The sequence below is a fragment of the Mytilus californianus genome, unplaced genomic scaffold (assembly GCF_021869535.1).
Source record: "Mytilus californianus isolate M0D057914Y unplaced genomic scaffold, xbMytCali1.0.p SCAF_9, whole genome shotgun sequence".
NCBI lineage: Eukaryota > Metazoa > Mollusca > Bivalvia > Mytilida > Mytilidae > Mytilus > Mytilus californianus.
In genome coordinates this window covers 44,190,176-44,217,106 of record NW_026262745.1, presented here as the reverse complement: position 1 = coordinate 44,217,106, position 26,931 = coordinate 44,190,176, and the positions used below count along the sequence as shown (strand labels likewise).

At 32.1% G+C, this 26,931-nt stretch overlaps 1 protein-coding gene and 1 long non-coding RNA gene across 3 annotated transcripts in view; one reads left to right on the top strand and one right to left on the bottom strand.

Annotated features, from left to right (window-relative positions):
• Positions 1–26,931, top strand: part of LOC127714274 (tereporin-Ca1-like) — a 470,404-nt gene that overhangs the window by 15,126 nt on the left and 428,347 nt on the right. The window lies entirely within an intron of this gene.
• Positions 14,024–25,511, bottom strand: LOC127714285 (uncharacterized). 2 transcript variants are annotated; one of them, XR_007987676.1, is made up of 4 exons: positions 25,457–25,511; positions 24,054–24,165; positions 17,890–18,158; positions 14,024–14,237 (listed from the first exon to the last, which is right to left on the bottom strand). It is a non-coding gene; the product is annotated as an uncharacterized LOC127714285 (long non-coding RNA). The 2 variants fall into 2 exon arrangements; XR_007987675.1 differs by lacking the exon at positions 14,024–14,237 and having other exon boundaries at positions 17,738–18,158.

Genomic DNA, 26,931 nt, shown 5'->3' with positions numbered 1-26,931 from the left:
TTGGTGTGTTACATATTTATTTTTCGTTCATTTTTTGATAATTTCGGGAAATTTTTCAGATTTTTTTTTTTTTTTTTTTTTTTATTGATTTTTCTACCGTAACAGGGGACATCGTCCCCTTAATAAGATTTTTTTTTTTTTTTTTTTTTTATTGATTTTTCTACCGTAATAGAGGACGGATTCGTCCCCTATTACGGTAGAAAAATCAATAAAAAAAAAAAAAAAAAAAAAAAAATGGGGAAAATTTCATTCTACTAATGAACTCAAAATCGTTAACTTTTTTATTTTCAGACTTTTTTATTTTCCCGCATTTGCGCAGAAATCTACTTCCTTCTTCCGGTCTCGTTTGTCATGATACTTTGAGTAAAATGTATATTTATCAGTCTGGTAAAATATAGGAAGGAACACAATACCAATTTCATTTTTAACAACTATTTGATATGAAAAAAACGTTACCTGATGATAGCGTTTCTTTGTTTACATTGAATCATCGTATCCCTTTCTTTGCTTCATGTGTACTTGCAGAGATGTTCCGAAAAAGTCCGGGAAAATATTACTTCCCTTTAACAAAAGTTCGGGAAAAAGTAACTTCCCCTGAATATTAACATTAAACTTCCGGGCCCGTAAATTTGAATTTAGTGAAAATAGTGAAAATCTTTTTATTATATGCTTGAGATGGACTTAAAATGTTACGAACAGTACCAATTTGATAAATAGAAACGACGTCTGCGATCGGACTGCGAGAAAGGCATGTTTTCCATAAAAATCGATGGGGAATCCAGGTAGGTCAATTTTATTATTTATTTATAGCACGCAAGATGGCGTCGAGTTAGTTGCCTTTTTGTTTCTTAGTGTGGATAGTAAAATGGGAGTTTGTCTCAAAGTTGGTAAAATCACTCGAAACTAGGTGAGACACGCGCGGTAGTGATAGATATGTAGTATAAATATAGAAAATTGAATATTTTAATCAACAACAAAAAAAAAAATTAAAAAAAAATTTCTGTATCATAAACCCAAGCGCCTGTGATTACTACTTCAGTACTTGACCAAACGCTATGAAATATTTACATATGCTTGATACTTGAGAATGATCAACCTGCATATTTCTGAACATATGATTGGGAAAAGGGGGGGGGGGGGGTGGGGGTACACCCATCGGCGGATCCAGGGGGAGGGTCCGAGGGTTGGAAGCCCCCTTTATTGACGATTGAAAAGGGGAAATATATTTGGAAACTCTATCTCCTGATTTGGAACCCCTTTTAAAAATGGCTGGATCCGACCGACACATGCTAATTTCCTCAAATCCTGTGTTTTTGTCACACAGTATTTCCTCCCCACTTCCCACTTCTTTCTCTTCTGCACCAATCCCACTTGTTCTTATTTTGACCGGTTTTTTTTTACCGATGCTTCATTTATTTGTGAAACATTTTGATATTAGTCCACCAAGTCCCAGGTGCCAACAAACTTATTTCATCCCGCCACATTGACTGCTGTCTGTTATTAAGTTGTTGCTCTTTTATATTTTTTTATTAGTGTTCTCGTTTGAAATGTTTTTACAATAACATTTTAGTTACTTTGTTAGTTTTTTTTTAGCTTACTTTGCGATCTGGGCTGTGCCATATACGGGTTTGCTCATTGTGGTAAAAATCATCCCACAGTCTTTTTATACGCCCGTTTACGGGACGTATTATGGTATACCTTTTCCATCCGTCCGTCCGTCTGTCCTTCTGTCTGTCCGCCGTCAACATGTCGGACATTACACCATGTAACTCAAACACGCTTGAACCAATTTGCATGAAACTTTGGTGAATTGTTTATATCTATTGATGTGAGCTCCATTTCGTTTTTTTTTTATAATTTTAGATTTGACGTTTCCGAATTTTTTGGGTTTTATTTATTACAAAAAGGGGGATTTTCAAACTTTGGGGAATTGTTTATATATATTAACATGAGCTCCCTTTCAAATTTTATCAATTTTAAATTTTACTTTTCTGGGATATGGGGTTTTATTTATTACAAAAAGGGGGATTTTCCAGTTTTTGAAAACTAACTCAAAAATGCTTTGAGCACTTTTCCTTGAACTTTGTTGAATTGTTTATATCTATTGGATTAAGCTCCTTTTTGATTTTTATAAATTTCAGATTTTTCGTTTACTAGTTATGGTGTTTTATTCACTAAAAAAGGGGGATTTCCAGTTTTCGGACAATAACTCAAAAATGCTCTCAGAAGTTTTAATGAAACTTTGGTAAATTGTTTATATCTATTGACGTAAGCTCCTTTTCGATTTTTATAAATTTGAGATTTTTCGTTTACTAGTTATGGGGTTTAATATATATTAAGATAACCTCCCTTGAGTTTTTTTTTCAGATATGACATTGAGAAGTTATTGAACTTTATTCTTTGAAAAGACGACGGGCTTATCATGCGCTCATGACGCAGCTGTTTATTATATTTATATTGTAAAGATGGATGTCTGTGGCATATTTTAATTTCTCATTTTGTTTTGGTACTGGCTACGGTTACATTGAAATGAAACAGTCATACTAAGTTATTGTTACATTGAAGCTAAGACTAAGTGCCGGAATGCAGGGTTGGGTAAGGAACAGCATGATTATTTACGAATGTATCAATAATATTTATGTCTACGGTTTGAAACCGTAGACATAAATATTATTGATACATTCGTAAATAATCATGATGGAAATGGCTGTTTAATAACGCCAGTGGCAAATAAATCGCATAATCAGGGCACGAATAGGACACGGTCGGTGAATTTACAGATCAAACGGCTATACTCGTATCGGTCGACCAATTCATGATGATTACCGTAAAACTGATGTAGCTTTAATTTCGATCCTCGTAACTCTTTCTGAGCAGTTTTTTTTTTTGCAAGGAGAACACGGATGTAAACGAAGTCCGTATAGTGTGAACATGCCCGAATGTAACGTATTAAATGTGAGACGATTCAATTTGACTTGTGCTCAATTAAAATATTTCTAATTGTAACATTTTACATATTTGATTTGAATATTTAGTTTGTCGAAGCCCCTGTTCTATCATGTCTATATTTCCTAAGACTAAATGTGGTAGAAATCCACACAATTTTATCAATTTTCATCAAAATCTCTACTTTTAGTCTATTTGAATTGTAAATATCAAGAATTTATAAGAAAAGCTACACGAACAAAGTTCTATTTCACTCTCTTACGTGTTTTTCCATCACCTTAAAACATTTTTTTTTTATATTCAAACAATGGACTTAATATTCGGAGACAAATATCACCCATACTAAAATTACCCCTTTAAATAGTATGATATACACTTCAAATATAATTTTACTTGAATGGATACAATATAATTCAAAAGTTCTTTCGAATACACATCAATCAATCAACAAGACAGGAACCAAAAGACAAAAACAGATAAAAAAAAACACACCTAAAGGTGAACAAACAGTCATCAACAGTCACATGATTGTAGTAGACAGATGTCTTTACGATTAAAAATAAAATTTGAAACCCTTGTAAAAAGAATTTCTGACACAATAATTCGAACCATTGTCTTGATAATTTAGATAAAAGATTGTTGATAAGATTGATTACTATATTGATAATAGCAACAATGTTGCAAGCTGTGAAAGTTGTAGTCGTTAACGTAGAGTGTGTATAGGTTGCAATTCTGAAAATACTGACAATGCAATTTCCCATAGGAACTCCCTTTGCGGCTAAAATTGTGACACTTTTACTATGAAGTTTCGTGAAAAGTAATATCCCAGAACGGACAGTTTATATGCACTACTATTTTATTCAAAGGTCAAAATATAGGGCTGTGCGGCATATTTTCAACATTTATATGCCCTGAACTTCTAAGAGTTTAAACTTATACTAAAATTCTATACTACCCTTACCTCCATTTTTGGACCTCCTAGGAATTAAAATTTAGCCGCTACCATGTTTTTCAATACTGGTTACATTCCCAAGTGATGTCTCTATGAGATGAAACACAGAGATCATCAATGGGAACCAGTACGTTATCAAATTAACATACCTATGAATATTAAATATCTCCCCAAAAGAGGCGTGGTTTGAGAAACAGCTGTATTTACAAAGTGCAACCTATACAAACATTTATTCAAATAGAAAACTCTCTAAAAACATTTTTTCTCACAACAATACTTATTTATCAGAATTATAGCCTTAAAGAAATCACTGCATATACTCTAAGTTTCCTTTTACAGTAAATTTTATATCCCTACCCCTGTTTCAATTTTTTAAAGATTTGAAAACAAGACTCTAATTATTGCCAGCTTACCCTATGTGCATGTTATCTGACATGACCTGTCCAAAACCTGTTTGAAACTATTCTGATAACAAATTGAAAGCATTTTAGAATACTATAAATGTATTGTTTAGTAGTTAAGCATTCCAACATTCAAGATTATACAAAGTATCCAATCCTGCCTGTGTCTGCAGTCCACATCTTACTGTATGCCTATTTGTCAAAGAAAGTTCACAATTTCTGCCTCAAATGGTCAGTTTAGAATTCTTGTCACAACAGTATCATCCCTAACCATATATCTAACATAAGTTAGTTCATATATGAACTAGAAGTGTTTAAACAAAGCCATATTTGCAAAAGTTGTATTTATGAAGATATCAGTCTGGTGCATAAATTCACTAAAAGTTTGATTGAAATGACTGCTTACATCTGATTTTTGCATAACTTCCTAGCACAGTTATTGTTTACTTTACCAAAGACCTTTAAAATAAACAAATCATAGCATTTACAAGTTAAACTATCTGTTTTCTGACTCAGGGGTAGGCATTTTTCTCTGTTTTTTGCCCCTGGGGCCTCACATTTCCTAATTTTTTTCCCTGTTTCTAGCAATGTGGAATATTTACTACATATTTAGGATAGAACACACTATTGTAAGTTTTATTGAGGTCTTTTTGTAATTCTACTTGTACTTTTTTATGCCGCGGTCACAAAAAAGCACATTTAGGCGTTACGGCTTAATTTTGGGTTATCGACAGGACAAAACACCCCACCAAAAATATTTAGGAAGGATCAATGAGTTGCAATTACTGCGAAGAGTAAATATAAGCACTTCTAAACAATTTAAATTACAAATAGGCATATATTATGAATTTATTTTGAATTCAGGGCTTTAAGTAAACCATGCATAGTGTAAACTGTGAATTTATGCTGAGTCATCATAGTTAAGGCCCAGGATTTTCTCAATCTTCATGAAATATTTATAAAACTTCATATTTGAGTTAAATTCTTTAAAATCTCTGAGATAAACCAGATTTTGTGAAATTCTGTATGTTCTATTTTTTGACCCTATATAGGTTGCAATTCTGTAAATACTGACAATGCAATTTCCCATAGGAACTCTCTTTGCGGCTAAAATTGTGACACTTTTACTATGAAGTTTCGTGAAAAGTAATATCCCAGAACGGACAGTTTATATGCACTACTATTTTATTCAAAGGTCAAAATATAGGGCTGTGCGGCATATTTTCAACATTTATATGCCCTGAACTTCTAAGAGTTTAAACTTATACTAAAATTCTATACTACCCTTACCTCCATTTTTGGACCTCCTAAGAATTAAAATTTAGCCGCTACCATGTTTTTCAATACTGGTTACATTCCCAAGTGATGTCTCTATGAGATGAAACACAGAGATCATCAATGGGAACCAGTACGTTATCAAGTTAACATACCTATGAATATTAAATATCTCCCCAAAAGAGGCGTGGTTTGAGAAACAGCTGTATTTACAAAGTGCAACCAATAAGCTGTAAATAAACTCATCATAAATACCAGGATTGAAATTTTGTTTTGACGCCAGACGCGCGTTTCGTCTTCAAAAGACTCATCAATGACGCTCGAACAAAAAAAGTTAAAAAGGCCAAATAAAGTACGAAGTTGAAGAGCATTGAGGACCAAAAATTCCTAAAAGTTTTGCCAAATACAGCTAAGGTAATCTATTCCTTTTGAAAAGCTTTTAATTTAGTACTTCAAAAATGCAAAGTTTTGTAAACAGTTAATTTATAATTATGATAATTCATGTCAACACAGAAGTGCTGACTACTGGGCTGGTGATATCCTCGGGGAATAAAAACTCCACCAGCAGTGGCATCGACCAAAAGGTTTAGATACATCTGATTTAGCATGAGCTGATCCATCAGTAAAATATGATGCATTTGCCCATTTAGTTGTGTTAGTCGAAAACAAACCAGTGAGTGACCTTACACTTTGAAATCTGCTTATGTAGTCTACCATGATTCCCTGTGTTATTGTTGATATTTTAAGTAATGTTGATACTCTAACTCTAGTTGAGGACAGAGTTGATTCTGTATGCTACTGTTGATAGCTTATTGATACTGTTTCTGCTATCGAAGTTGAAATAGAAGTCTAAATTGTTGTAGTTAATTCTCTAGTTGTTGTGTGAGCAACTAGCTGTAGTCGTTTGTGCTTTGAGTTGAGGCTGTCAATAAATTGCTACAAGAGGTGTTTTGTGCAAATACAGATATCGTTGATAACGACGAAACAGATACTGTAACTGGTACAATTGAAAAAAATAAAACCCAAATTATTATAATATAAAACAATGTCTGCAGTTTTATGCACCTAAGTCAGGAGCCTGCTGTTCAGTGGTTGTCGTGTGTTGGTGTGGTTCATAAGTGTTTCTCGTTTCTCGTTTTTTATATAGATAAGACCGTTGGTTTTCCTGTTTGAATTGTTTTACACTTTAGGACCCTTTATAGGTGTGAGCCAAGGCTCCGTGTTGATTACCGTACTTTGACCTATAATTGTTTACTTTTAACACATTGTGACTTGGATGGATAGTTGTCTCATTGGCACTCATACCACATCTTCTTATTTAGATTATGTAATAACAGAGAACCGAAATACAAATTCTTATCCTGATAAAGAGTAGGATGTTCAAGATTTAAACAAAAATATACGTAATACGATGGGTATATATATAAGGCGGTTAATACTTTATTTGTTTTCTATTATATATTTTCATTACTCGTTAACAACCAAACTTTAGGAGAAAGAAGTCTCAAACACCTATAATACATGTAATGTAAAGTTATATATTTCGGGTATTAATGACATGTAACGTGACTGGGTAGGACGACTAGTATGACAAAGACAGACGTGACATAAACTATGGAACGACAGTTTATACAATCCATTTATCAAATAATACGGTATCTATTTATCTATGTTTAGTCACACATTTACTTAAGACTAATTTATTGACAAAGTAAGCTTACAAAGTGGAAACATATAAACTTCAGAATCTTTACTGATTCAAGACTTCAAGGAAAAATCACATCCTGACAATAACACAGCTTTAACACAATCTGCGCGTTTATCTTGACCAACTAACATTATCAGAAAGTTTGATTATTGTCAATCAAGACAAAACAAATAGGCATTACTAAATTTTTATTATTCTATGATCTATAAGATATAACTAAGATATTAGATATGTATAAGTATAACATCAAAACAATTGGATTGCTACTATAAATAACACAAATAAACAATAAAAAAACCAAATATGTAACATTCACAAAATGCTTGACAACATAGCTCTCCTGAAATAACCATAAAATTATTATGTTTAGAACAAAAAGAAGAAATATATATTGGATATATTCAAAAGAAAAAAAAAGGTATCCATATCAAGCAATAACGTAAAACCCACAATCGCAATTGTTCATGATGTTTCTGTAAATATACATCTCACGTATGCCATTAAAGAGGCATTAGCTACGAAGTTGACGAAAAATCAAAATATTTTTTTTCTAGTTTCACACATTCATAAAAGCGAAACTGTGAATTGTTATTTCGCTATTAGCTGTCAACAATTCAACTCATTTGAATCCGTATTCATGTAAGAGAGGGACGAAAGATACCAGAGGGACAGTCAAACTCATAGATCGAAAACAAACTGACAACGCCATGGCCAAAAATAAAAAGACAAACAGACAAATAATAGTACAGATGACACAACATAGAAAACGAAAGACTAAGCAACACGAACCTCATCAAAAACTGGGGGTGATCTCAGGTGCTCCGGAAGGGTAAGCAGATCCTGCTCCACATGTGGCACCCGTCGTGTTGCTTATGTTATTACAAATCCGGTAAATAGTATAATTCGGTACGTCACATTCGGGAAAAGGGAAGGGTATTGTAGTTACGACATAAGGAACATATCCGATATCATCTGTGAAACGGTTATTCCATAACGGTCAACCAACTCGTGATGGCGTCCGTAAAATTTACGAATGGATGATTTCAACTTCACCATTTGGAACTCTTGGCTTAATAGCTTCCTTGTGAGCAGCAATCCTCTATCAAGGAAATCATGATAGGAAACACAAGCCCGGAAATATCGTATCAATTGGGAGATATATACTCCGTATGCAGGCGCTGCTGGAATGTTGCTACATAGAAATGGAAAGTTCACAGTTGGGAAGCTGAAATCATCTCTTTTGTCGTAAAGTTTTGTTTTCAACCGACCCTCATTGTCAATTTCTAGATGTAAGTCAAGATATGAGGCAGACTTAACTGTATCTGTAGTATCCTTTATCTCTAGTTCGATGGGATAGATTCGTTCAACATAGTCACCAAATTTTGTATTATTTAGTGAGAGAACATCATCTATATAGCGGAACGTAGAGTTAAAGGATATTGCTAACTTCTTATCTTTCTTCCTAAGAAGTTCCTGTATGAAGTCAGCCTCATAATAATAAAGAAACAAGTCGGCAAGAAGAGGGGCACAATTGGTTCCCATTGGAATTCCGACAGTCTGTTGAAAAACACGTCCTCCAAACGTAACAAATATGTTGTCAATCAAGAAATCAAGCATCTTGATAATGTCAGTTTCAGAGAATTTTTGGTTTGAATCAGAGTGATTCTGTACAAAGTAGGATTTATCCCTCCCCAAGACAAGATACTTGTATCTACGTTCGCCGTTCTTTTTAATGAAACAAAGTAATATCAACTCTTTCAATTTGTCTTTTAGTTTGGAATGGGGAATACTTGTGTAAAGTGTAGAAAATTCAAATGTTTTAATACTATTGCAAGATGAGAGAGTCTTAGATTGTATGTACTCTAAAAGATCTTTTGAATTTTTTAGTATCCACATCTGATTCATGCCACCTCTAGAATAGGCAGTTTCACAATAACTTTGGAGCCCGGCTTTGTAACCTTCATCAAATTAACCTTTAACTGGCACGGGCTACGCTTGGGCTAATTAGAATGTTTGTTTATTAAAAAGAAAAAAATGTCAATATTTGAATTCAAAGTGAAACAAGGCCCTTTATGAGATACGTAAAAAATTTGCAGAGAATGACATCTCTGTTTACATTGTGAAAAGCTTTTCTAATGTCAATGAAACAGTCAAATATTTTTAGAATATTTCTAAAAGCTTTATCAATTATATTTTTAAGTGTTAAAATGTGTTAGCTAGTTCTACATCTTATTTTTTCAATCTAATGTGTTCATTGCAAATAATCTAATTATCTTCTAAATATTTTTCTAAACGATTATATAAAACTCTGGAGAAAATTTCTACTTCTGTAGTTTGAAGGGTTATTAAAGTCATATGAAACAAGTTTTTGGTTATTATTATGTTTAGGACATTATTGTACAAATACATACATATATATATATATATATTAAACTATGTCCTCAGTCTGTGGACGTGTTTTTTTAAACATTTATTTCGAATCCATACAGTATAATCGACAAAAAAAAATGTCTATCCTGTGATTGTTGATCAAACATTTTACCTGCAAATAAACTTTCTGGTATTGGTGCCGAAGTTTACCGATCGTTACCTATTGATAAACAATCAACCCAGAACCATGATAAAGATTCATAGCAAAAATTGATAGATAGATAGATTGAAAACACACCAAGAAATAGTTATCTCTCTTTAAATGGTAGAGAAGCGATCATTGATAAAACGACCAAATTGCTCATATTTACACAGGCCAGGCATGTATATTAACTACTACATCATCTAAAATATATATAATTATTCCTTTTATACATGTTATATATTACTGGAAAATATCAAATGAAAGTATGTTCTTCTTTCTTAAAAGTCAATACATCCTTTCCTCGTGAAAAAAATAACCACAGAAAAACCCAAAACAAAACAATTATAGAATCATATCAATATAAACCAATAATTTGAACAAAACGTGTCCATAACTTCAATATTAATCTGAACAAAGTTATTTCACCTTCATCATACTATTCTTCTAAAATTTAAGTAAATTTTAATCAATCGAAATTATTATCGCTTTAGTTCATTAGCAAGAGCAGAGGCAATGCCTTATGCTAAGACTGTCATCTGACTTTAACTCAAGTCTCTATCCATATCACACCTGTTTGAGTTCTTGTATTTGATGTTCTTCTCGTGTTAACATTCTTGTATTGGTAATTGTTATTATAACGTGTGTGTCCTTGATACGAGTTTTTATTGTTGTGTGTACATTTGTAAGTACTGTCTCTCTTGATTCATTATTGTCTACGAGGGAGCAAAGTGTTTATTAGATTTCCAACAAGCACCTTAATTCCTTGATATTTGGACAAACGCGTCGCATCGTGGTATAAATGTTCATTAATAACGCCATTTTTAGTTATGAAGTTACTGTTTGGGCAGATATGAATTCCTAATGTTCTTACAAATTTTACGATTATCATTTTATTAAATGCATTAATTTTCCCAGTAAGTTTAGTGAGTTTGGTTGGAATAAAGAAGGGTAGCCAAGACATTGTACTTGTTTTAATTACACCTGACAGTTTAACTTTAACTGCAGATAATAAAACTACCCATTTGTTAAATTACCCTTTCGTCGTTAATTTTCCCGAAACACAATTACACTAACTTACAGTCAAATATATATAGTTCAATTTTTACAAAACATTAAAATAAATACATTATATTCTTCAAGTCTGGTCGAACTCTTTTAAATGTGCCAAGAATTATTTATATAAATTTATTGATAATCACTTAAAATTACACCAAGGTTCCTTCACTTCCAAAAATCGTGGCTGTGAATTAGTCCATCCCACACGGCCAAACGGACACCCAACTTTGTCAAGGGTTTTACTGCTGGTCAAATGAACACCAAGTTGATAATTTCGATACTCTAGACACCTTTGAATAAGATTGTTATTTGACCATTGTACTGCACTTCATCACTTGGATCATTATAATGTGGTAAAGGGAACAACATGACATTAATATAGGTATCATTTCTTTTGCCATTTCATTTTCAGAAACCGATTCCTTTAGAACCTACATCAATTATGTTGTTGTGAATAAGTTTGAATGATTTTTCATTTTTCTAATTGCCTGTCCGGTCGATTACTCTGTTGATTTTGATTCCGTATGACACAGGCGAACATTTTATCAATTACGTGAAATGAACACTCATTGAATTTAACAGTTCAACTTTACTATGTGAAAACCGGTTATCACTACGGCAGATACAATAGGATAATTGTTCCCGATTTGCCATTAAGTCACCCTATTACTATCGGGTACAGCAGATGTGTGTCTGCAGTTCCCATTGCATTTCAATACAATGAATTTTGCAATCGTGTACAAGGCATGTGATTTTGATCTGTGGTACTAATATTGCAGCTACAGTACCAAAAGCCAGTAAATGAGGTGCAATAGATAAAAAGAAATGTGGCATTAAAAACAATCAGATAGCAAAATTGAAAAATGAATTTAAATTCTATTTCAAACGCAGGGTGATTAAAAGCCAATAAAAACGCAACAACTGAGTGTATTTTTTCTTTATCTAATAAACATTCATGACCAATCATTGTATGATTTTGAATACTTCTTGGATATGCATACAAAATTTTTCTAACAAAATTCCGAGCTTGTCGTTTTAGAGAACCTTACCTTCACACATTCATAATTTTATCAAAACAAATATGAAAGTTATATACCGAATGGCAAAATTCAATTATTATGCACATCCCTAGCAAAGATTTTAAAAATAAAACACAGTTAAACTAATATCATTCTATTGACATGACATTGTAAGAACCACATAATAAATACCTTGTTTTTTTTCACGGAAATATGGAAATATAACAAGATATTTTAAATTTCTTGTTTTGCCTTTTGGTTTGAGTTCTGGGTGCTAAATAGTCACTAATTACTCGACCATTTATTTAGAAATAGAGGGGAAGGAAAGCAAATGATGTATCTCGACGATAGTTTAGGTACACACTTTGATAAACAGATTTGTCTTAATATTTCTTAGAAGTAAAGCAATATTTAATTAACAGCGGTTTTGTACCAAAGGTAGACAATATGGCAGCTTGTTAGACAATTGACTGTTTTAGGAAACAAGTATTATTGAATATACCGTTAACAAAAAGCAGTATAAAAGGCCATTTACAAGACATTTCATATGATATTTATCATACTTGTTTGAGATATAACATTTCTGTAGCTGTTGGTAAGGTCAAAAGAACACACACAAAAAAAGATTGTATTAGCCGTATCACTGATTATGATGATTGGAGTGTCAGTGACTATATATTTTAGTATTAAATTAACGATTGGGACTTCATGAAATTAATTGCTTTGCAAGTGATCGTAACTTTAAATAACCACTTTTCTATTTAAGACACCGGAATGTCAATTCTATCGGATTTGGTGCATTCACCCGACTAGTCAGGTATAAACAGTTGGTTTGTACCTCCTGTTGGTGTACTGGTAAAAGTGTTTTTGTACATGAAACAATGCAGATCTCATAGAACTGTTATTTTTGCCATTTCTGTACTCTGATGGTGCCGTGTCGGTTTTGTTAAATTTGTGGCTGGTTTGGTTTATTTACCTTCTTACAAATCTAATTACATTACTAGTTAAGGTAAGACATCGGTGTTTGGACATATTGATTTGCCTTTCAATATGTTTGATCTGCGAATTGACTTTTGGGTTATATGCTTATTTATTAATATATTAATTCCAGTGTATTACATGAAGTAGTGGGCGTGGTGAACGACATTTGTGCAAATGTATTAGTTATTTTTGTTCATTCGATGTATCAGCATTTTTTCAAAGCAGTTTGCGTTATTTTCATATTTTTATTACATGTTTTTGCCGGGTTTTTTACCGTGAAAGCTGATCTACCGGTCACACTGCTCATTAGTTTGAATTTAATTTCTCATTTGCTTATCGAATCTACAGCAGCCAACACAGTTAAAAAGTATTATTGTGGTTTTCGACGTTGGAAATCATGAGCTTTAAGTCGTCAAATTCCAGGATACGACATTTTACGATTAAAGCCTTTTCATGTTGCGTTTTGCTTAGCTTCTTTAGTTTGATCTTGCAATTCTTCGAGTCAGATAAATGAAGTATTTTACAGCATCAAATGGGCTCACCGCTATATTATCTGCAGCCCAAAGCGCAGAGGATGATATCATATATAGCTGCAGCTGTATATCAATCTGACTAGTTAGTGAAAAATGTCCAGAGGAGTGTTTCTTTCAGAAGATTAAATGACAATATTTTGAACAAATGCAGAGCAATATTAATGCAAAATAGTGTCTGTACTAAAAAATAAAACAATTTACGACAAGACTAGCAATCAATAGTCTCGTTCAGTTTGTATAATCTGTTTTGACCATTGAATGATGGATGTCAAATACAAAACTGGTTATATTAATATACAACCTGCTGGAGCACCTGATATCATTTCAGCATCGGCTTGTATTGTTTAAAGTTTGTTCATTGTTTTTACCTGTATTTCCTTGTTTGTCCATGATTTTGAATTGTATCTTTTGTTTTATGCCCTTTTGATTGTCTTTATAAGCATTGTTTACAAGATAAAGTTGCAACTTTCATGTTTATGCACTGAAACATCAATTGTTCATTTTTTAACTTTCCAAACGTTCCGTCTCGAAGGAACCAGATTAAGGTGATTCCAGAATAGACAGCATGACAATATTAACTACTCGTTTCTGTCAGATATATTTTGAGCATTTAGAAAAGCAACCTTCAGAGTCTCTGAGGCCAACGTTCAAATATTTTTTATTTTTGAGCTACGTCGGATAGAAATCGACCTTTTTCAAATTAATATCAATACATTTGTTTACCTATTTCTGGTTGGAAAATTTCTATGAAAAGTCTGTAACTGTTTGAAAATTGAGATGTTATAAGAACCCTACAACAAAAATCAAAATTCATCTTTTATTTCGTATTTCAATGTTCCAAATCAATCAAAGTCTTATACATGTACACGTATACGTGCACTTGCATAAAGTCGATTCCTATCAGACGCAGCTCATGGTACGTATTAAATTATAATGTACGAAACATATTGCTAATAATAATAACCATAATATCACAGAGTTGATAAAATATATTTTAAATAAATACTGAGACTTTAGTGTATGCATTATTCATATATATGGCGAATTTTAAGTTTATTTTAAACAGTGAAAATGGAAAAGCATTTGATGAAATAAATTTGTACACTTAAATGAATAATATTAGGCAGCTGTAGTATCTGAATACAGGTTCTAGGTTTTATTGGAGAAACTATGTTGCAATTATACGTCAATGAAGCACCAATCTAGCAACATAATCTAATACAATAGTTTTGTTCAGCTTACAAATGATAACAGTAAATATGATTATTAAACGATATATGAGAACAAACCCTAATTGAATTAGACTTAATATTTGAGTAATTTTTTTAGCATAAATTAAATTTACAAGAGAAGGAATATATGTCATTAGTTTATTTTGCAAGTTAACATTTATTGAATATTGAATTCGTTTCTCAATTAAAATAATGCATCTCATCATTTCTTTCTTTAATTTGTAAGTTGAAATCACTTTCACATTAAATTAACATTTCCTTAATTGGAAATCCATGAAACTTTAAATTAGAGTGAAAGACAGGTGAATGATACCAAAGGGACATTCAAACTCATAAGTCGAAAATAAACTGATAACGCCATGGCAAAAAAAGAAAAGGACAAAAAGACAAACAACAGTACACTAAGGAAGCGTATTATGGACATTGTAAAAATAAATATGGCATTTTAAGTCGAAATTCTAACTTTTCAAATCTCGAAATTTTGACTTTAACTTGAAATTTTGACTTTTAAAATCTTGCAACTTTTAAAAAGTCAAAATTTTGGCTTTTTTAAAACTCGAAATTTCGACTTTAACTCAAAATTTCAACTTTTAAAATCTTGAAATTTAGACTTTTGAGAACAAACAATTACGACTTTTCATCAGTATTCAAATGTTTGCGATTGTCACATTCAGTCATTTATAGCGGCAAGTGGAGACCCTTATACATCATAAACTTAAGCATTTTTTAATAAAAATAAAAATAAAACCATTTTATTTTAAAGAGGTTACTTTAGATAAACCATGTAAAAAATCTTTTTTTGCGAAAGAATAAATGTAATATGTTTCACGTCCAAATATCTACTTCAAGTCTGGACTTCAGATATATGTCTTTTCAGATTGGACGTCAACTCTGAATTTGTAAATCCCGAAAAGCCAAATATCCACCTCTTAAGCTGTTTGACAAGAACGGTCCAGCTGGCAATGGTACTTTATTAACAAATTTACATGTAAACATTGTGTTTTTTACGCGATCTTGAGATTTTCATTTTATCGATAAAATTAAAATAAAACAAGAAGCCAGTCCTTCAAATTGGGCAAGTACGCTTTCCTAGAAATGCAAGTACATAGTATTTTTAACATAAAAGATTTAAACTATTCAAATGATAACGCCAAAAAGGGTCAATCTGAAAGATTTCAAATGACTCAACCCATCAATTTAATGAAGTTCATATTCAAATAGTTACAGTAGCAAGAAAAGTACGATTTACATATTTTGAATCTTGATGAAAAATCCTACTATTCTCAAAGTGATGCCTTTATTCTCTCGGCTAGACATTTTTTGTGCATTGCATAAGATTGAATATTGCACTAGAATGGGGGTCCTTAAATAATTTGCATAAAGGAAAAAGCAAACCGGAACCATCTTGCTAGTTATGTTTAATTTAGTATCAAACACTTGTGAAGTACAGCAACATCGACATTTTCCATTTCAACTTTGTAATTAGTAGATACTGAAATTGTATTTGTGCACATATCGTGTTTGTCATATGTTATGTCATTATAGCCTTAGTCTTAGTCTTAGATGCATGACTTCTTTTTTAAGTTGTTATTGGCTTTGAACTAGCTGTCAGTAACTGCGAGTACTCTCAGATCTGTTTTTAGTGTCTTATTGTTTTAAGGATGTATAAGTACCCATCCAGGTCCACTCTTTTTTTTTTTTTTTAGATATATTTCTATTTCTATCCATCTGATGAGTTACGCTTTTTTTTAACTGATTTGTATAGTGTATTCTTATGTTGTACTGTTACACCACTGTCCCAGGTTAGAGGGAGGGTTGGCGCCTTCAAACTAGTTTAACCCCGCCACATTCTATATGTGCCTGTCCGAAGTCAGGAGCCTGTAATTGAGTGGTTGTCGTTTTTTTGCTGGTTCTCATATTTGTTTTTTGTTTATTGCTTTGCAAAGTTTGTTCTTATGTTGTGTCGTTACACAACTGTCCTAGGTTAGGGGAGGGTTTGACGCCAACAAACTAGTTTTACCCCGCCACATTCTGTATGTCCCTGTCCCATGTCAGGAGCCTGTAATTTAGTGGTTGTCGTTTGTTCTGTGTAACATATTTGTTTTTCGTTCAATATTTTGTACATAAATTAAGCCGTTAGTTTTCTCGTTCAAATATTTTTTACCTTTTGACATTTCGGGGCCTGTTATAGCCGACTATGCGGTATGAGCTTTGGTCATTGTTGAAGGCCGTTCAATGACCTATAGTTGTTAATTTTTGTGTCATTTTGGTCTTTTGTGGAGAGTTGTCTCATTGGCAATCATACCACATCTTTTTTTTTTATATTTAAATGATTAATACAGGGTTGTATTGACCGCATGAAATTTAAATGGTGATGCTAGGAAATTTTATTTGTTGAAAGTTATTAATAAACATAACAGAAACATAGAGACAATTATTTTATGTCCCCGTTGCCATTGTAACGGGTTCAATTGGATTTGGCACAAAAGTGCATATTTTGACGTAGAAAAACATCTATAAGCAATCATTACCATTTTGATGAGAATTGTAACATCTGCTCAATAAAATCTTTGATCGGTTAAATAGAAGACAAAACATTTTTTTCGAAACAGAAGGAAAAGGTGTCGACACTAATAAAAATCGGTGTTTTTGCACGCAATCGAGAAGGAGTTTAACATGATTTTGAATTATTACATATTTTTGCATCGCACCCATTCATGGTGTAGTTATTTATATAAAATATCTCTGATGCTAGATATAATTTACAAAATATGAAATGCTGAAAGGGAATGAATAGAAGTGAAACATACTGAGCATTCAATGAACTTCTATTTGACAAAAGTCAAAGGTCTTTTACGATACCTGGCAGTCATATAATCATTGGCTTCCCGGAGGAAAAAAATCTTAAATATCGATACATGATATATATATATATATTTTTTATATTGGATTAGAACTTCGAATTCTTTTACATATCATAAAGCATTTGTAAATGTACATACTGGTCGGAGGAAATTATCTGACTTGATTGTACACATATATAATACAGCACGACTAAATGATTTGTATAATTCAATTTTAATGTTTTTGTTTTAATATAAACAATAATGAATGGTTAGAAACCTAACACTGTTTGTGAAATCACTATTACAATATGAAAAATGTAAGGCACAAATACAGATAAACGGAACAGTAAATGATAAGTATTTACCATTGCCTCTTTATGTCCAGGTCTTACTGAAACTGCGGGTGTTGACATGTATCCTGAATATGTCTTCGTTTTTGGTTTGGTCAGAGGAAAATTTGTCAAGTTTTTGATTTCAATACCAACAACAATGCTGTATTGTTTATTTGTCATTAATGCAGACAAGTTTGTTCCATGCAAAGAATGACCACATTCTGTTGCCTCATCCATGGACTTTGTCATTTCTGATTTCAACGTGACTCGGCTCATACTTTCGAGTTTAATAGGGTTGTTTCCTGTAAGAGATGGAGTAAATATTGCTTGCAAATTTGGAAGAAATCGTATATTGCAAAAAGTTTTAGGAAAATCGCAAAAACTGTGAGATGATCCATGCAACAATATTTATGCAGCACTACATTTGTATAACCGGTGATTCGAGAATAACACATTATCCTTATGGCCATTTCAACAAATTGACAAAACACAGTTTGTCTTGGAATCTTTCAGAATAATAATATTGTCTGTATAATCAACGATTGAAATAAAAGGAAGATATATTTACAAAATTAGAATTCGTGACAAGACAAAGACAAATTTAACTATACTCTAAACGATTATTTTTCGATACCGTCTCAATTGTTACAAATAATATGTGTACGGACCTCTCAGTCCACGTTAAATAGGCATTAATGTCTGCTATTATTTTCTTTGAATTTGTTTTAGTGTTTTCAATTTTCGCAGTGACTGTTTTTTTCATTTACCTATGGGACTCAGAGCAGTTTGTATACACCTACCACTGTTTGAAAATATTCTATAATTTTGTGATTCAATCTCTTATGCAATTGAACATTAGTGTACTTAAAGCAAACTGTTATAAAGATAACATATTATAATAAGAGTACAATTTAAGAATTAACTTATTAGTCAAAGGCCAAGAGAAAATCAACAATACAGACAAGCAATTTTTCTTACGTCTGTAGTATTACTCAATAAAACCTACAAATATTTTGGCGGCTTTTATCAAATTATCATTTTCACGATAAATGTTTGTCTGTAATGTATCACGCAATATATAAATCTTAAATACAACTACTAATGCTGTTTCATTATTAAGATACCTCTTCTTTTTTTTTAAATCTCATGAATTCTATTTCGTCATAACATTCCGTCATCACATGAGAAAGTATTAGGCAACTGCAACCTAAATGTGTTGCTAACTTGGCTATCGAGTTGACGTGGTTTGTCTCGATGAATTACCTCTAACGAAGATTTTCATAAAGTCAACGTGATTGAGTTGTACATATATATTATTTAATATAAATAACAGTATACGTCTTTAATAAGAGAGTTTTTACGCAAGTAAAGGTTTGGTTGTACCTGTAGAAAACTAAATTTCAACGAGATAGCACATCCTAATTTTTACGGAGATGTTGTTTACCGAGCCCAGAAATTTAGATACGATCCGGGTAAACTTATCGATCCTTTAAATATACTCTTTCTTAAAGGTTACCAATTCAAAACACTATAATAAGATCTTTGAATATTGTTTTAATTGGTATTAATATTGATTTTGTTATCAGTATATTGAAATCAAACTAAATATCATTTTATATACATATGCACATTTATGGCTCTACAATCTGTCGATAACTGCATCTTGGCATTGGACAAGGTCAAGTTTTTCTCTGAGTGTTAATGACGTCTTTACACTAAATCCATTGGATGTTGGATAAGTACTGATTGATATTTAAGTCTTATATGCATGATTTTTTTATTAGTTGTTATTGACTTTGAACTAGCTGTCAGTAACTGCGAGTACTCTCAGATCTGTACTTAGTGTCTTTTTGTTGTGGGGATGTACAAGTAACCGGCCACGGCAGTGTCTTTTTGTTGTGGGGATGTATGAGTACCCTGCCACGTCCACTCTGTGTTTTTGTGACATGTATTTCTACTTTGTATTCATTTGATGAGTTGAGCCCTTCTCAAAAGATTTTTACAGTTTGTTCTTATGTTGTACTGTTACACAACTGTCCCAGGTTAGGGGAGGGTTGGTGCCTTCAAACTAGTTTAACTCCGCCACATTCTAGATGTGCCTGTCCCAAATCCGGAGCCTGTACCTTAGTTGTGTTTGTTGCTGTTTTGTATAGTGTGTTTTTGTGTTGTGTTGTTGCACCACTGTCCCAGGTTAAGGGGAGGGCTGGCGCCTTCAAACTTGTTTAACCCCGCCACATTCTGTATGTGTCTGTCCCAAGTCAGGAGCCTGTAATTCAGTTGTCGTTTGTTGCTGTGTATCATATTTGTTTTTCGTTCATTATTTGTACATTAATTAGGCCGTTTGTTGTTTTGTTTGAATTGTTTTACATTTGTCACTTCGGGGCCTTTTATAGCTGACTATTTGGTATGGTTTTTGCTCATTGATGAAAGTAATACGGTGACCTATAGTTGTTAATTTCTATGTCATTTGGTATCTTGTGGAGAGTTGTCTCATTGGCAATCATACCACATCTTCTTATTTTTATATATATTGGAGTTTGTAACTTCAGATATGAAAGAAGACCTTAAATGCATGGTTGTTAAAATAAATATCTGAAATCAAAAAAAGAAATTTAGTAGAGCTAGCCCATAGGTAACAATTCAGACAGTTGAATAAAAGTAGTAAGGACCTAAAATGTTAACTATTTCAAACTACAATTTCTAATTAGGATTTATTGACCAATATAACATTGATGTGTATTTTTGTTGAAACTTTACGTACTTGCGTTCAATTCATGACTTCACAATGAGCACTAATTTTGATTTTCCACTAAAAACATAGAGCGTATGCGTCGACTAATAAGATATTTTCATAACATGTTTGTCTGACTTGAATATTTAGTTTATCGACGCCTGCGCTCTATGTTTCCTATGCCATAATTTGGTTGAAATCCGTACAATGTTGTCAAATCTTGCAAAAAAGCTCTATTAGCGGCCTATTTAGGAAGTAAAAATCAACGCTTTAAAATATAAAACTTGGACAAAAATAATCTATCTAATTTTCTTAGAAGTCTCTACACATCAGCTTAAACCATTTTTATCTTGAAACATTGACTTTAATTATCGGGTCCAAATATGGCCTTTATCTAACTTATTTAGGGTGCAGAGCAGTTTTGAATTGGTAGCAGATGAAGCAAACATGAACATGATAATCATATTAATTGTTTACAATTATTAGCTGTTTATTATTGTCTAAAATCATTTAAGAAAATTTACATAATGTTGAAAATGTAATACAACTTACAGCCAATACAAATGCTATAAGCTATATAACCAGTATGGGTGGTATAAAGTCTATTGAGTGCAAACAAATTGTTAGTAAATTTTGAATTTGGTACACTGAAAACTAATTATGGTGAAGAGCTACCCACATACAAGGAAAATTGAACAACAAGCTATCAGACTATCAGTCAAGAAGTTTAAAAGATCAGATAGAATGACAACTGAATATATATATGTAAGCCTCAGATCTGTGTACGGCCTCAAATTTGTGTCCGTTTCTCAAATCTGTGCCCCATCGTGACGTCAATCGCTAATCTATGTCCGTTAAAAAAAATACGGCCTCAAATCTGTGTCCTTTCCGTAAATCTTTTTCCAGTGTGTTTCGCCATGCACAAATTTATGCCCGTCTAATAAGTACGGCCTTATAGGATTTTTGTTTTCAAATTGTTTGCTTTTTTTGATCCCTTGTTTAATTGTTCAGTAGTAATTATCGTTACTTCCCTTTACTCATTACGTCTTGAAATATAAATTAATAAACAACGTGAGACAAAATGACATCTGTATACAAGCAACTAAAGATACATGTACGGCCGTCAACAATGAATCAAACCTATTCTGTATCGTAAGCTATAAACACATACACCTATCCACAAACGTTTTGTTGAATGTTTCAATGTAAAGATACCACATAAAATGTTAAGGGTATAATTTATTGTGTTTAACAACGACATTTTGTGCCACTATCTTAATTATTAAAAAAAAAATTTTTTTCTGGTGAAACTTTTCCAGTTTCAAATCTATGTATTTTTTAAAATCCATTGTGTACCATGACATCAACATTCAACAACCACAGCATAATTCAGTGTACAAATTATTGGCATAAAGAGCATACATGTTACTTTCAAGATTGAAACTACACATTTTTTTTACTTGATTACGTCTTGCTATGTCTTACGTCACCACATTACGATAAAGGACATAGATTTGAGACAATGCAGGACATAGATTTGAGACAATAGAAGACATAGATTTGAGACAATAAAAGACATAGATTTGAGACAATAAAAGACATAGATTTAAGACAACAAAGGACATAAATTTGGAACTTCTATGACGCAATATTAAAAAGGACATAGATTTGCGGAAAGGACATAGATTTGAGGCTGGACATAGATTTGAGAATTACATATATATATATTTAAAAGTATGTTCACTATAGAATAGACCAGACATGAATTTATTTGCTTGACATCTTTATACTCAATTACCAACTTATGTTTATGGAAAGCTGATCGAGAATCAAATTTGTTTATGCTTTTACTCTTGATTGGAGAAAATATTCATACTGTTACATATTTCTTTCTTTCAGCATGATAGAACGCTGTGTAAAGAAAATCTTATATTTATAACAGATAAGGCAGACGTTTTATTGATGGGACCACTTTGTCCAAACTTACCATGGTTTGTTCAAGTAATGAAACTGTTAATTATAAACAATCCATATGTGAAAAAGGCGAACAAAAAGCCATTGACACTACTGTACAATATGTACAAGGACAACTGAACATAACATGGTGTAAATGTTTGTGATGTTTCTATTGTTTTGAGATTATTGAGACACTATCACTAGGTTCTGATGTATCAATAAAAGTCTTAACTATAAAACTTGTAATACTTATTGCATTGAAGAATGCTTCCAGAGCACAAAGTGTTCATTTATTGAAACTCAGCAATCTTCCAAAACAGAAGGATTGTTTTCGTTTTACTATATTTGATTTACTGAATCAAAGCAGACAAGATATACGAATTCAGAATTTTTGTTTTTTATTTTTCCTCCTGACAGGAAATTATCTGTGTATTTAGAGATAAAGGAATATTTGAGACATACTGCTGATATAAGATAAGGAAAGTATTAATTAATATTAAGTTATATTAAACCACGTAAAAAAGTAAGTTATATTAACCCACGTGAAAAAATTAGTAATATTATACCACGCAAAAAAGTTAGTTGCTCAACTACTTCTTGATGAATTAAGTCCATAATGTGTCTTTCAGGAATAGACACAATTATATTTGAAGCACACAGTACACGATTTCCATCTATTTCGAAAGCAAAACAAAATAATGTGCCTGTTAGTGATAGTTTGATAAAGTTCTACAAACCTTTGGGAAAATTTTATGGCAAGACAGTAACTACAAGTGATGTTTTTGTAGAAAAGGTGCTTCAAATTCTACTGTACTGAATGTTTGATTTATGATTAAGTATTCTAATCAGAATGAACTAATGATCTTTGAGTGCTACATAATGCATATCACTGGATCTAGTTGTTGCATAAGTTTCAAAGTGTATCTGTTGATCATCTTTATCACTGGTATTCATTGTTACCGTCAAAGGGAAAAAAACATATTGAAAAGCACACCAAAAAAATGCTGTAGCTATGAAGTCTCATCTAATACCGGAAGTGTTATGACGTAATAGAATGACCAAATTTAACGCTTCTTTAACTTGGTTAAGTTGATGTTAAGTTGTGATTCACCGCAGGTTTAAGATGCCACCTCCCATCCCATCATCCCATCAGCTCTTACTTTAGTGCTTGGTACATCTTTATATTTTGTGATGAGTAGATGAACTGTACAAACAGATTTAGTTTTCACTGTAAACACTGAGGTTGCAGTTGTGCAAAACTATCTCATCTAACACCTCCAGTGATATTCAATGTCTACATAAAATTACACATTAACATCAACTTCACCAAGATTAGTATCGTTAAATTTTGTAATAACAAGCATGTAAATTTAATAGGTTTTTGAATTGGTCTGACCGGAGTCTACACAGGAACATCCTTCAATCATTTGATATTTTGAAGTAAACATTTTCAAACTCTGCATATTAGAGATAGAGAGAGAGAGAGAGAGAGAGAGCAAGAAAGAATTACCGCTATTTGATTCATCACTGTCACTCCTGTTACTGTCTTCTATACTGTTTCGGTTTTGAAATCTATTGTGACGACTATAAACACCAATAGAAGCCATTTCATCACTGACAACCTACAATGTATTTATATACAATTGTATGATTGTTAATTTTTCAATTTATCATTCGAAGCGCTTTATTCTAAATTGGCACATAATTAATGCTTTTTCAACCCTATACAATTAAAAGTTATTCGTTTGTTTTCCTTTGCATTGCTGTCACGTTGTCACGTGCAGGCAATGATACCTTAAATTAAGACAAGAAAAAATTTGATATAACATTTTGAATAAACAGATATGCAAAATGTTGCTAATATTTTATAAACAAATTACTAGATTTTAAAGAAAATGACATACGAATATTATGAGACTGCAATATCAGTGACATTGTTGAGTGCAATGAACAGAATATCTTTTTAGAAAACAAAAACATAAACTGGGCCTTTAAATGACATTTTTCTTTAACACAAATTCATTTATCTGTTATATATGTAGTTCCTGATAAAGCTTTAAACGTTTTGTTTTTTAGCCATAAATTTATACTGAACCTCCAGGAACAAATGCAGAAAACAACCAGTGAATTAAATTTTGAGTCGGAGTCTGGCAAATGCAATAAAATAATGAAACAAAGAAATAAGATACAAAAGGACAATTTAAAATTCATAAGTCGAAAAATTATAGTGTTCTTTTATTCGTAAATTATTACTTTTACTGTTTAGTCTATTTTTGGTAATATCCATTTGACGTGGCTCAGTACTTATACATCCCGTCATTGTGTTATTGTGCTATGGTAAATTTTTGTATTCTTGTCTTTCGTGTTTGCTAATTTGCTTTGTCTATATGCCTTTGTGTTTTTCTTTGTCGACATATTTGTTTGTTTTTATAGTGATTAAGATAATAACACAATGTTGACTACTGTACCCCTTTTTTGACATTTTTACCTATTATGTCTGGTTTTTGTTTCACACATAGTTTTCAATATAATGATATTTTATGCGACTGTCATACAAGTGAGAGGTTGAGCAAGCTATAAAACCAGGTTCAATCCACCATTTTCTACACAAGAACATGCCTGTACCAAGTCAGGAATATAACAGTTGTTATCCATTCGTTTGATGTGTATGAGCTTTTGATTTTGCCAATTCATTAGGGACTTTTCGTTTTGAATTTTCCTCGAAGTTCGGTATTTTTGTTATTTTACTGTTTAATATAAAACTATGGCAAATTAAAAAAGAAAACGTACGAAAAAAGAAACAACAGATAATGTATACATAACGCTACTTAGACAACTTAAGACTGAGCAACTAGATATTGACGGCAAACCTTCTATAAGCCGTAGTACTTAAAATTTAAGGTAACACCTTACCTGTACCAGATGACAAAACTATACTGTTCAGTGTTTATAAATTAATGTATATCTTCCGCATACTAGCACAACTTCTCAAATATTTGCGCATGTCCGTATAAAAAAAATGAACTTTGAAATTGATATCTAAAAAAATATTTGTAGAATTCAAAAATAACTTTATTAAGTTTAAACCTGTACATAACAAAAGTTTTTATTGTATTAAAAACTTCCATTTAGTGTTAATCTAGCTTGATAGAAAAACATAGGATATAGAGTATCCATCCATGACACACAATCAGTACATGCACAACAAACAAAAACACACAAAAAGCAAAGGAATACGACCACAATTGCTGTTCTTCATCTGAAAGTCAAAATAAGACCTTCAACACGGAGCAAAAAAAAATATCATCTTACTGCAGGTTAAGACGGTACCTAGCACCGGTTTCTTTGCAAGATGATTTGGATATACTTTGTATGATGTGACACCACCAAATCGGGCACGGCCAAAAAATAACATACTGGAAAGTGGTACATATTTGATGACCGCTACTGCTGACTGCCTTAATGATAGCCGATGAAATTACCTTGTTCTCAGGCGATAAATCAAATGTAATACATTATGTTTGTGCCTTTCTCAAGTCAGGAGTATGTAATTCTGTGGTTGTCGTTTGTTGCTGTATATCATATTTGTTTTTCGTTTGTTGTTTTGTATATACATCAGGTCTTTAGTTTTCTCGCTTGGATTATTTAACATTTTTAATCGAAGGGTATTTTACAGCTTGCTAAGTGGTAAGGGTTTTGCTCATTGTTAAAAGCCGTGTGGTGACTTATAGTTCAGATCAAGTCATTAAGTTTCTGGTGAAGAGTTGTGTCATGAATACATTTTTGATATTTGTGTGTGGCAACCAACATCTCATTGTTATTTTATGGATTATTTTCTAAAAGCTTGCTTCACTACTTCAACTATTGCCACACACAAATATTGGCCCCTGATGACTACAGGGTTTTTAGTTCCTCTATCTTTTACTCTTACAACCGTCAAAGAACTACAAATAAACCCCTTTCATCTTCTTCGTTAACATAAACCACATATATATCCTATTTTATATAATTATAGAAATCTGATTTATATCAAATCTATATATTTTTGAAAATCGTATGTTCAGTAGAACATCTTTATTACCAAATAGAGAAGCTTTCGTTCGTATTTCAGAAATTAATACTTTAAATTGAAATTGCTACATCATTAATGACTACAAACCGACCACAATTTGCTCTTTTTCCTAAATAACTCCCCCAGGTCAAGTTTACCTGAGATATAAGACTATTCCTATAAGTTTCCTTTTAGAAATATAGCTTCTCATGTATTTATTGTATTTATTCATCCACGGCTTTCATTTTTTGGCTTTGAGTGTTCCTTATGATGGTAAATCCTAAATTGTCTTCATTAGTATCAAATTAATAAACTGTTAATTTTATTATCAGCAAGT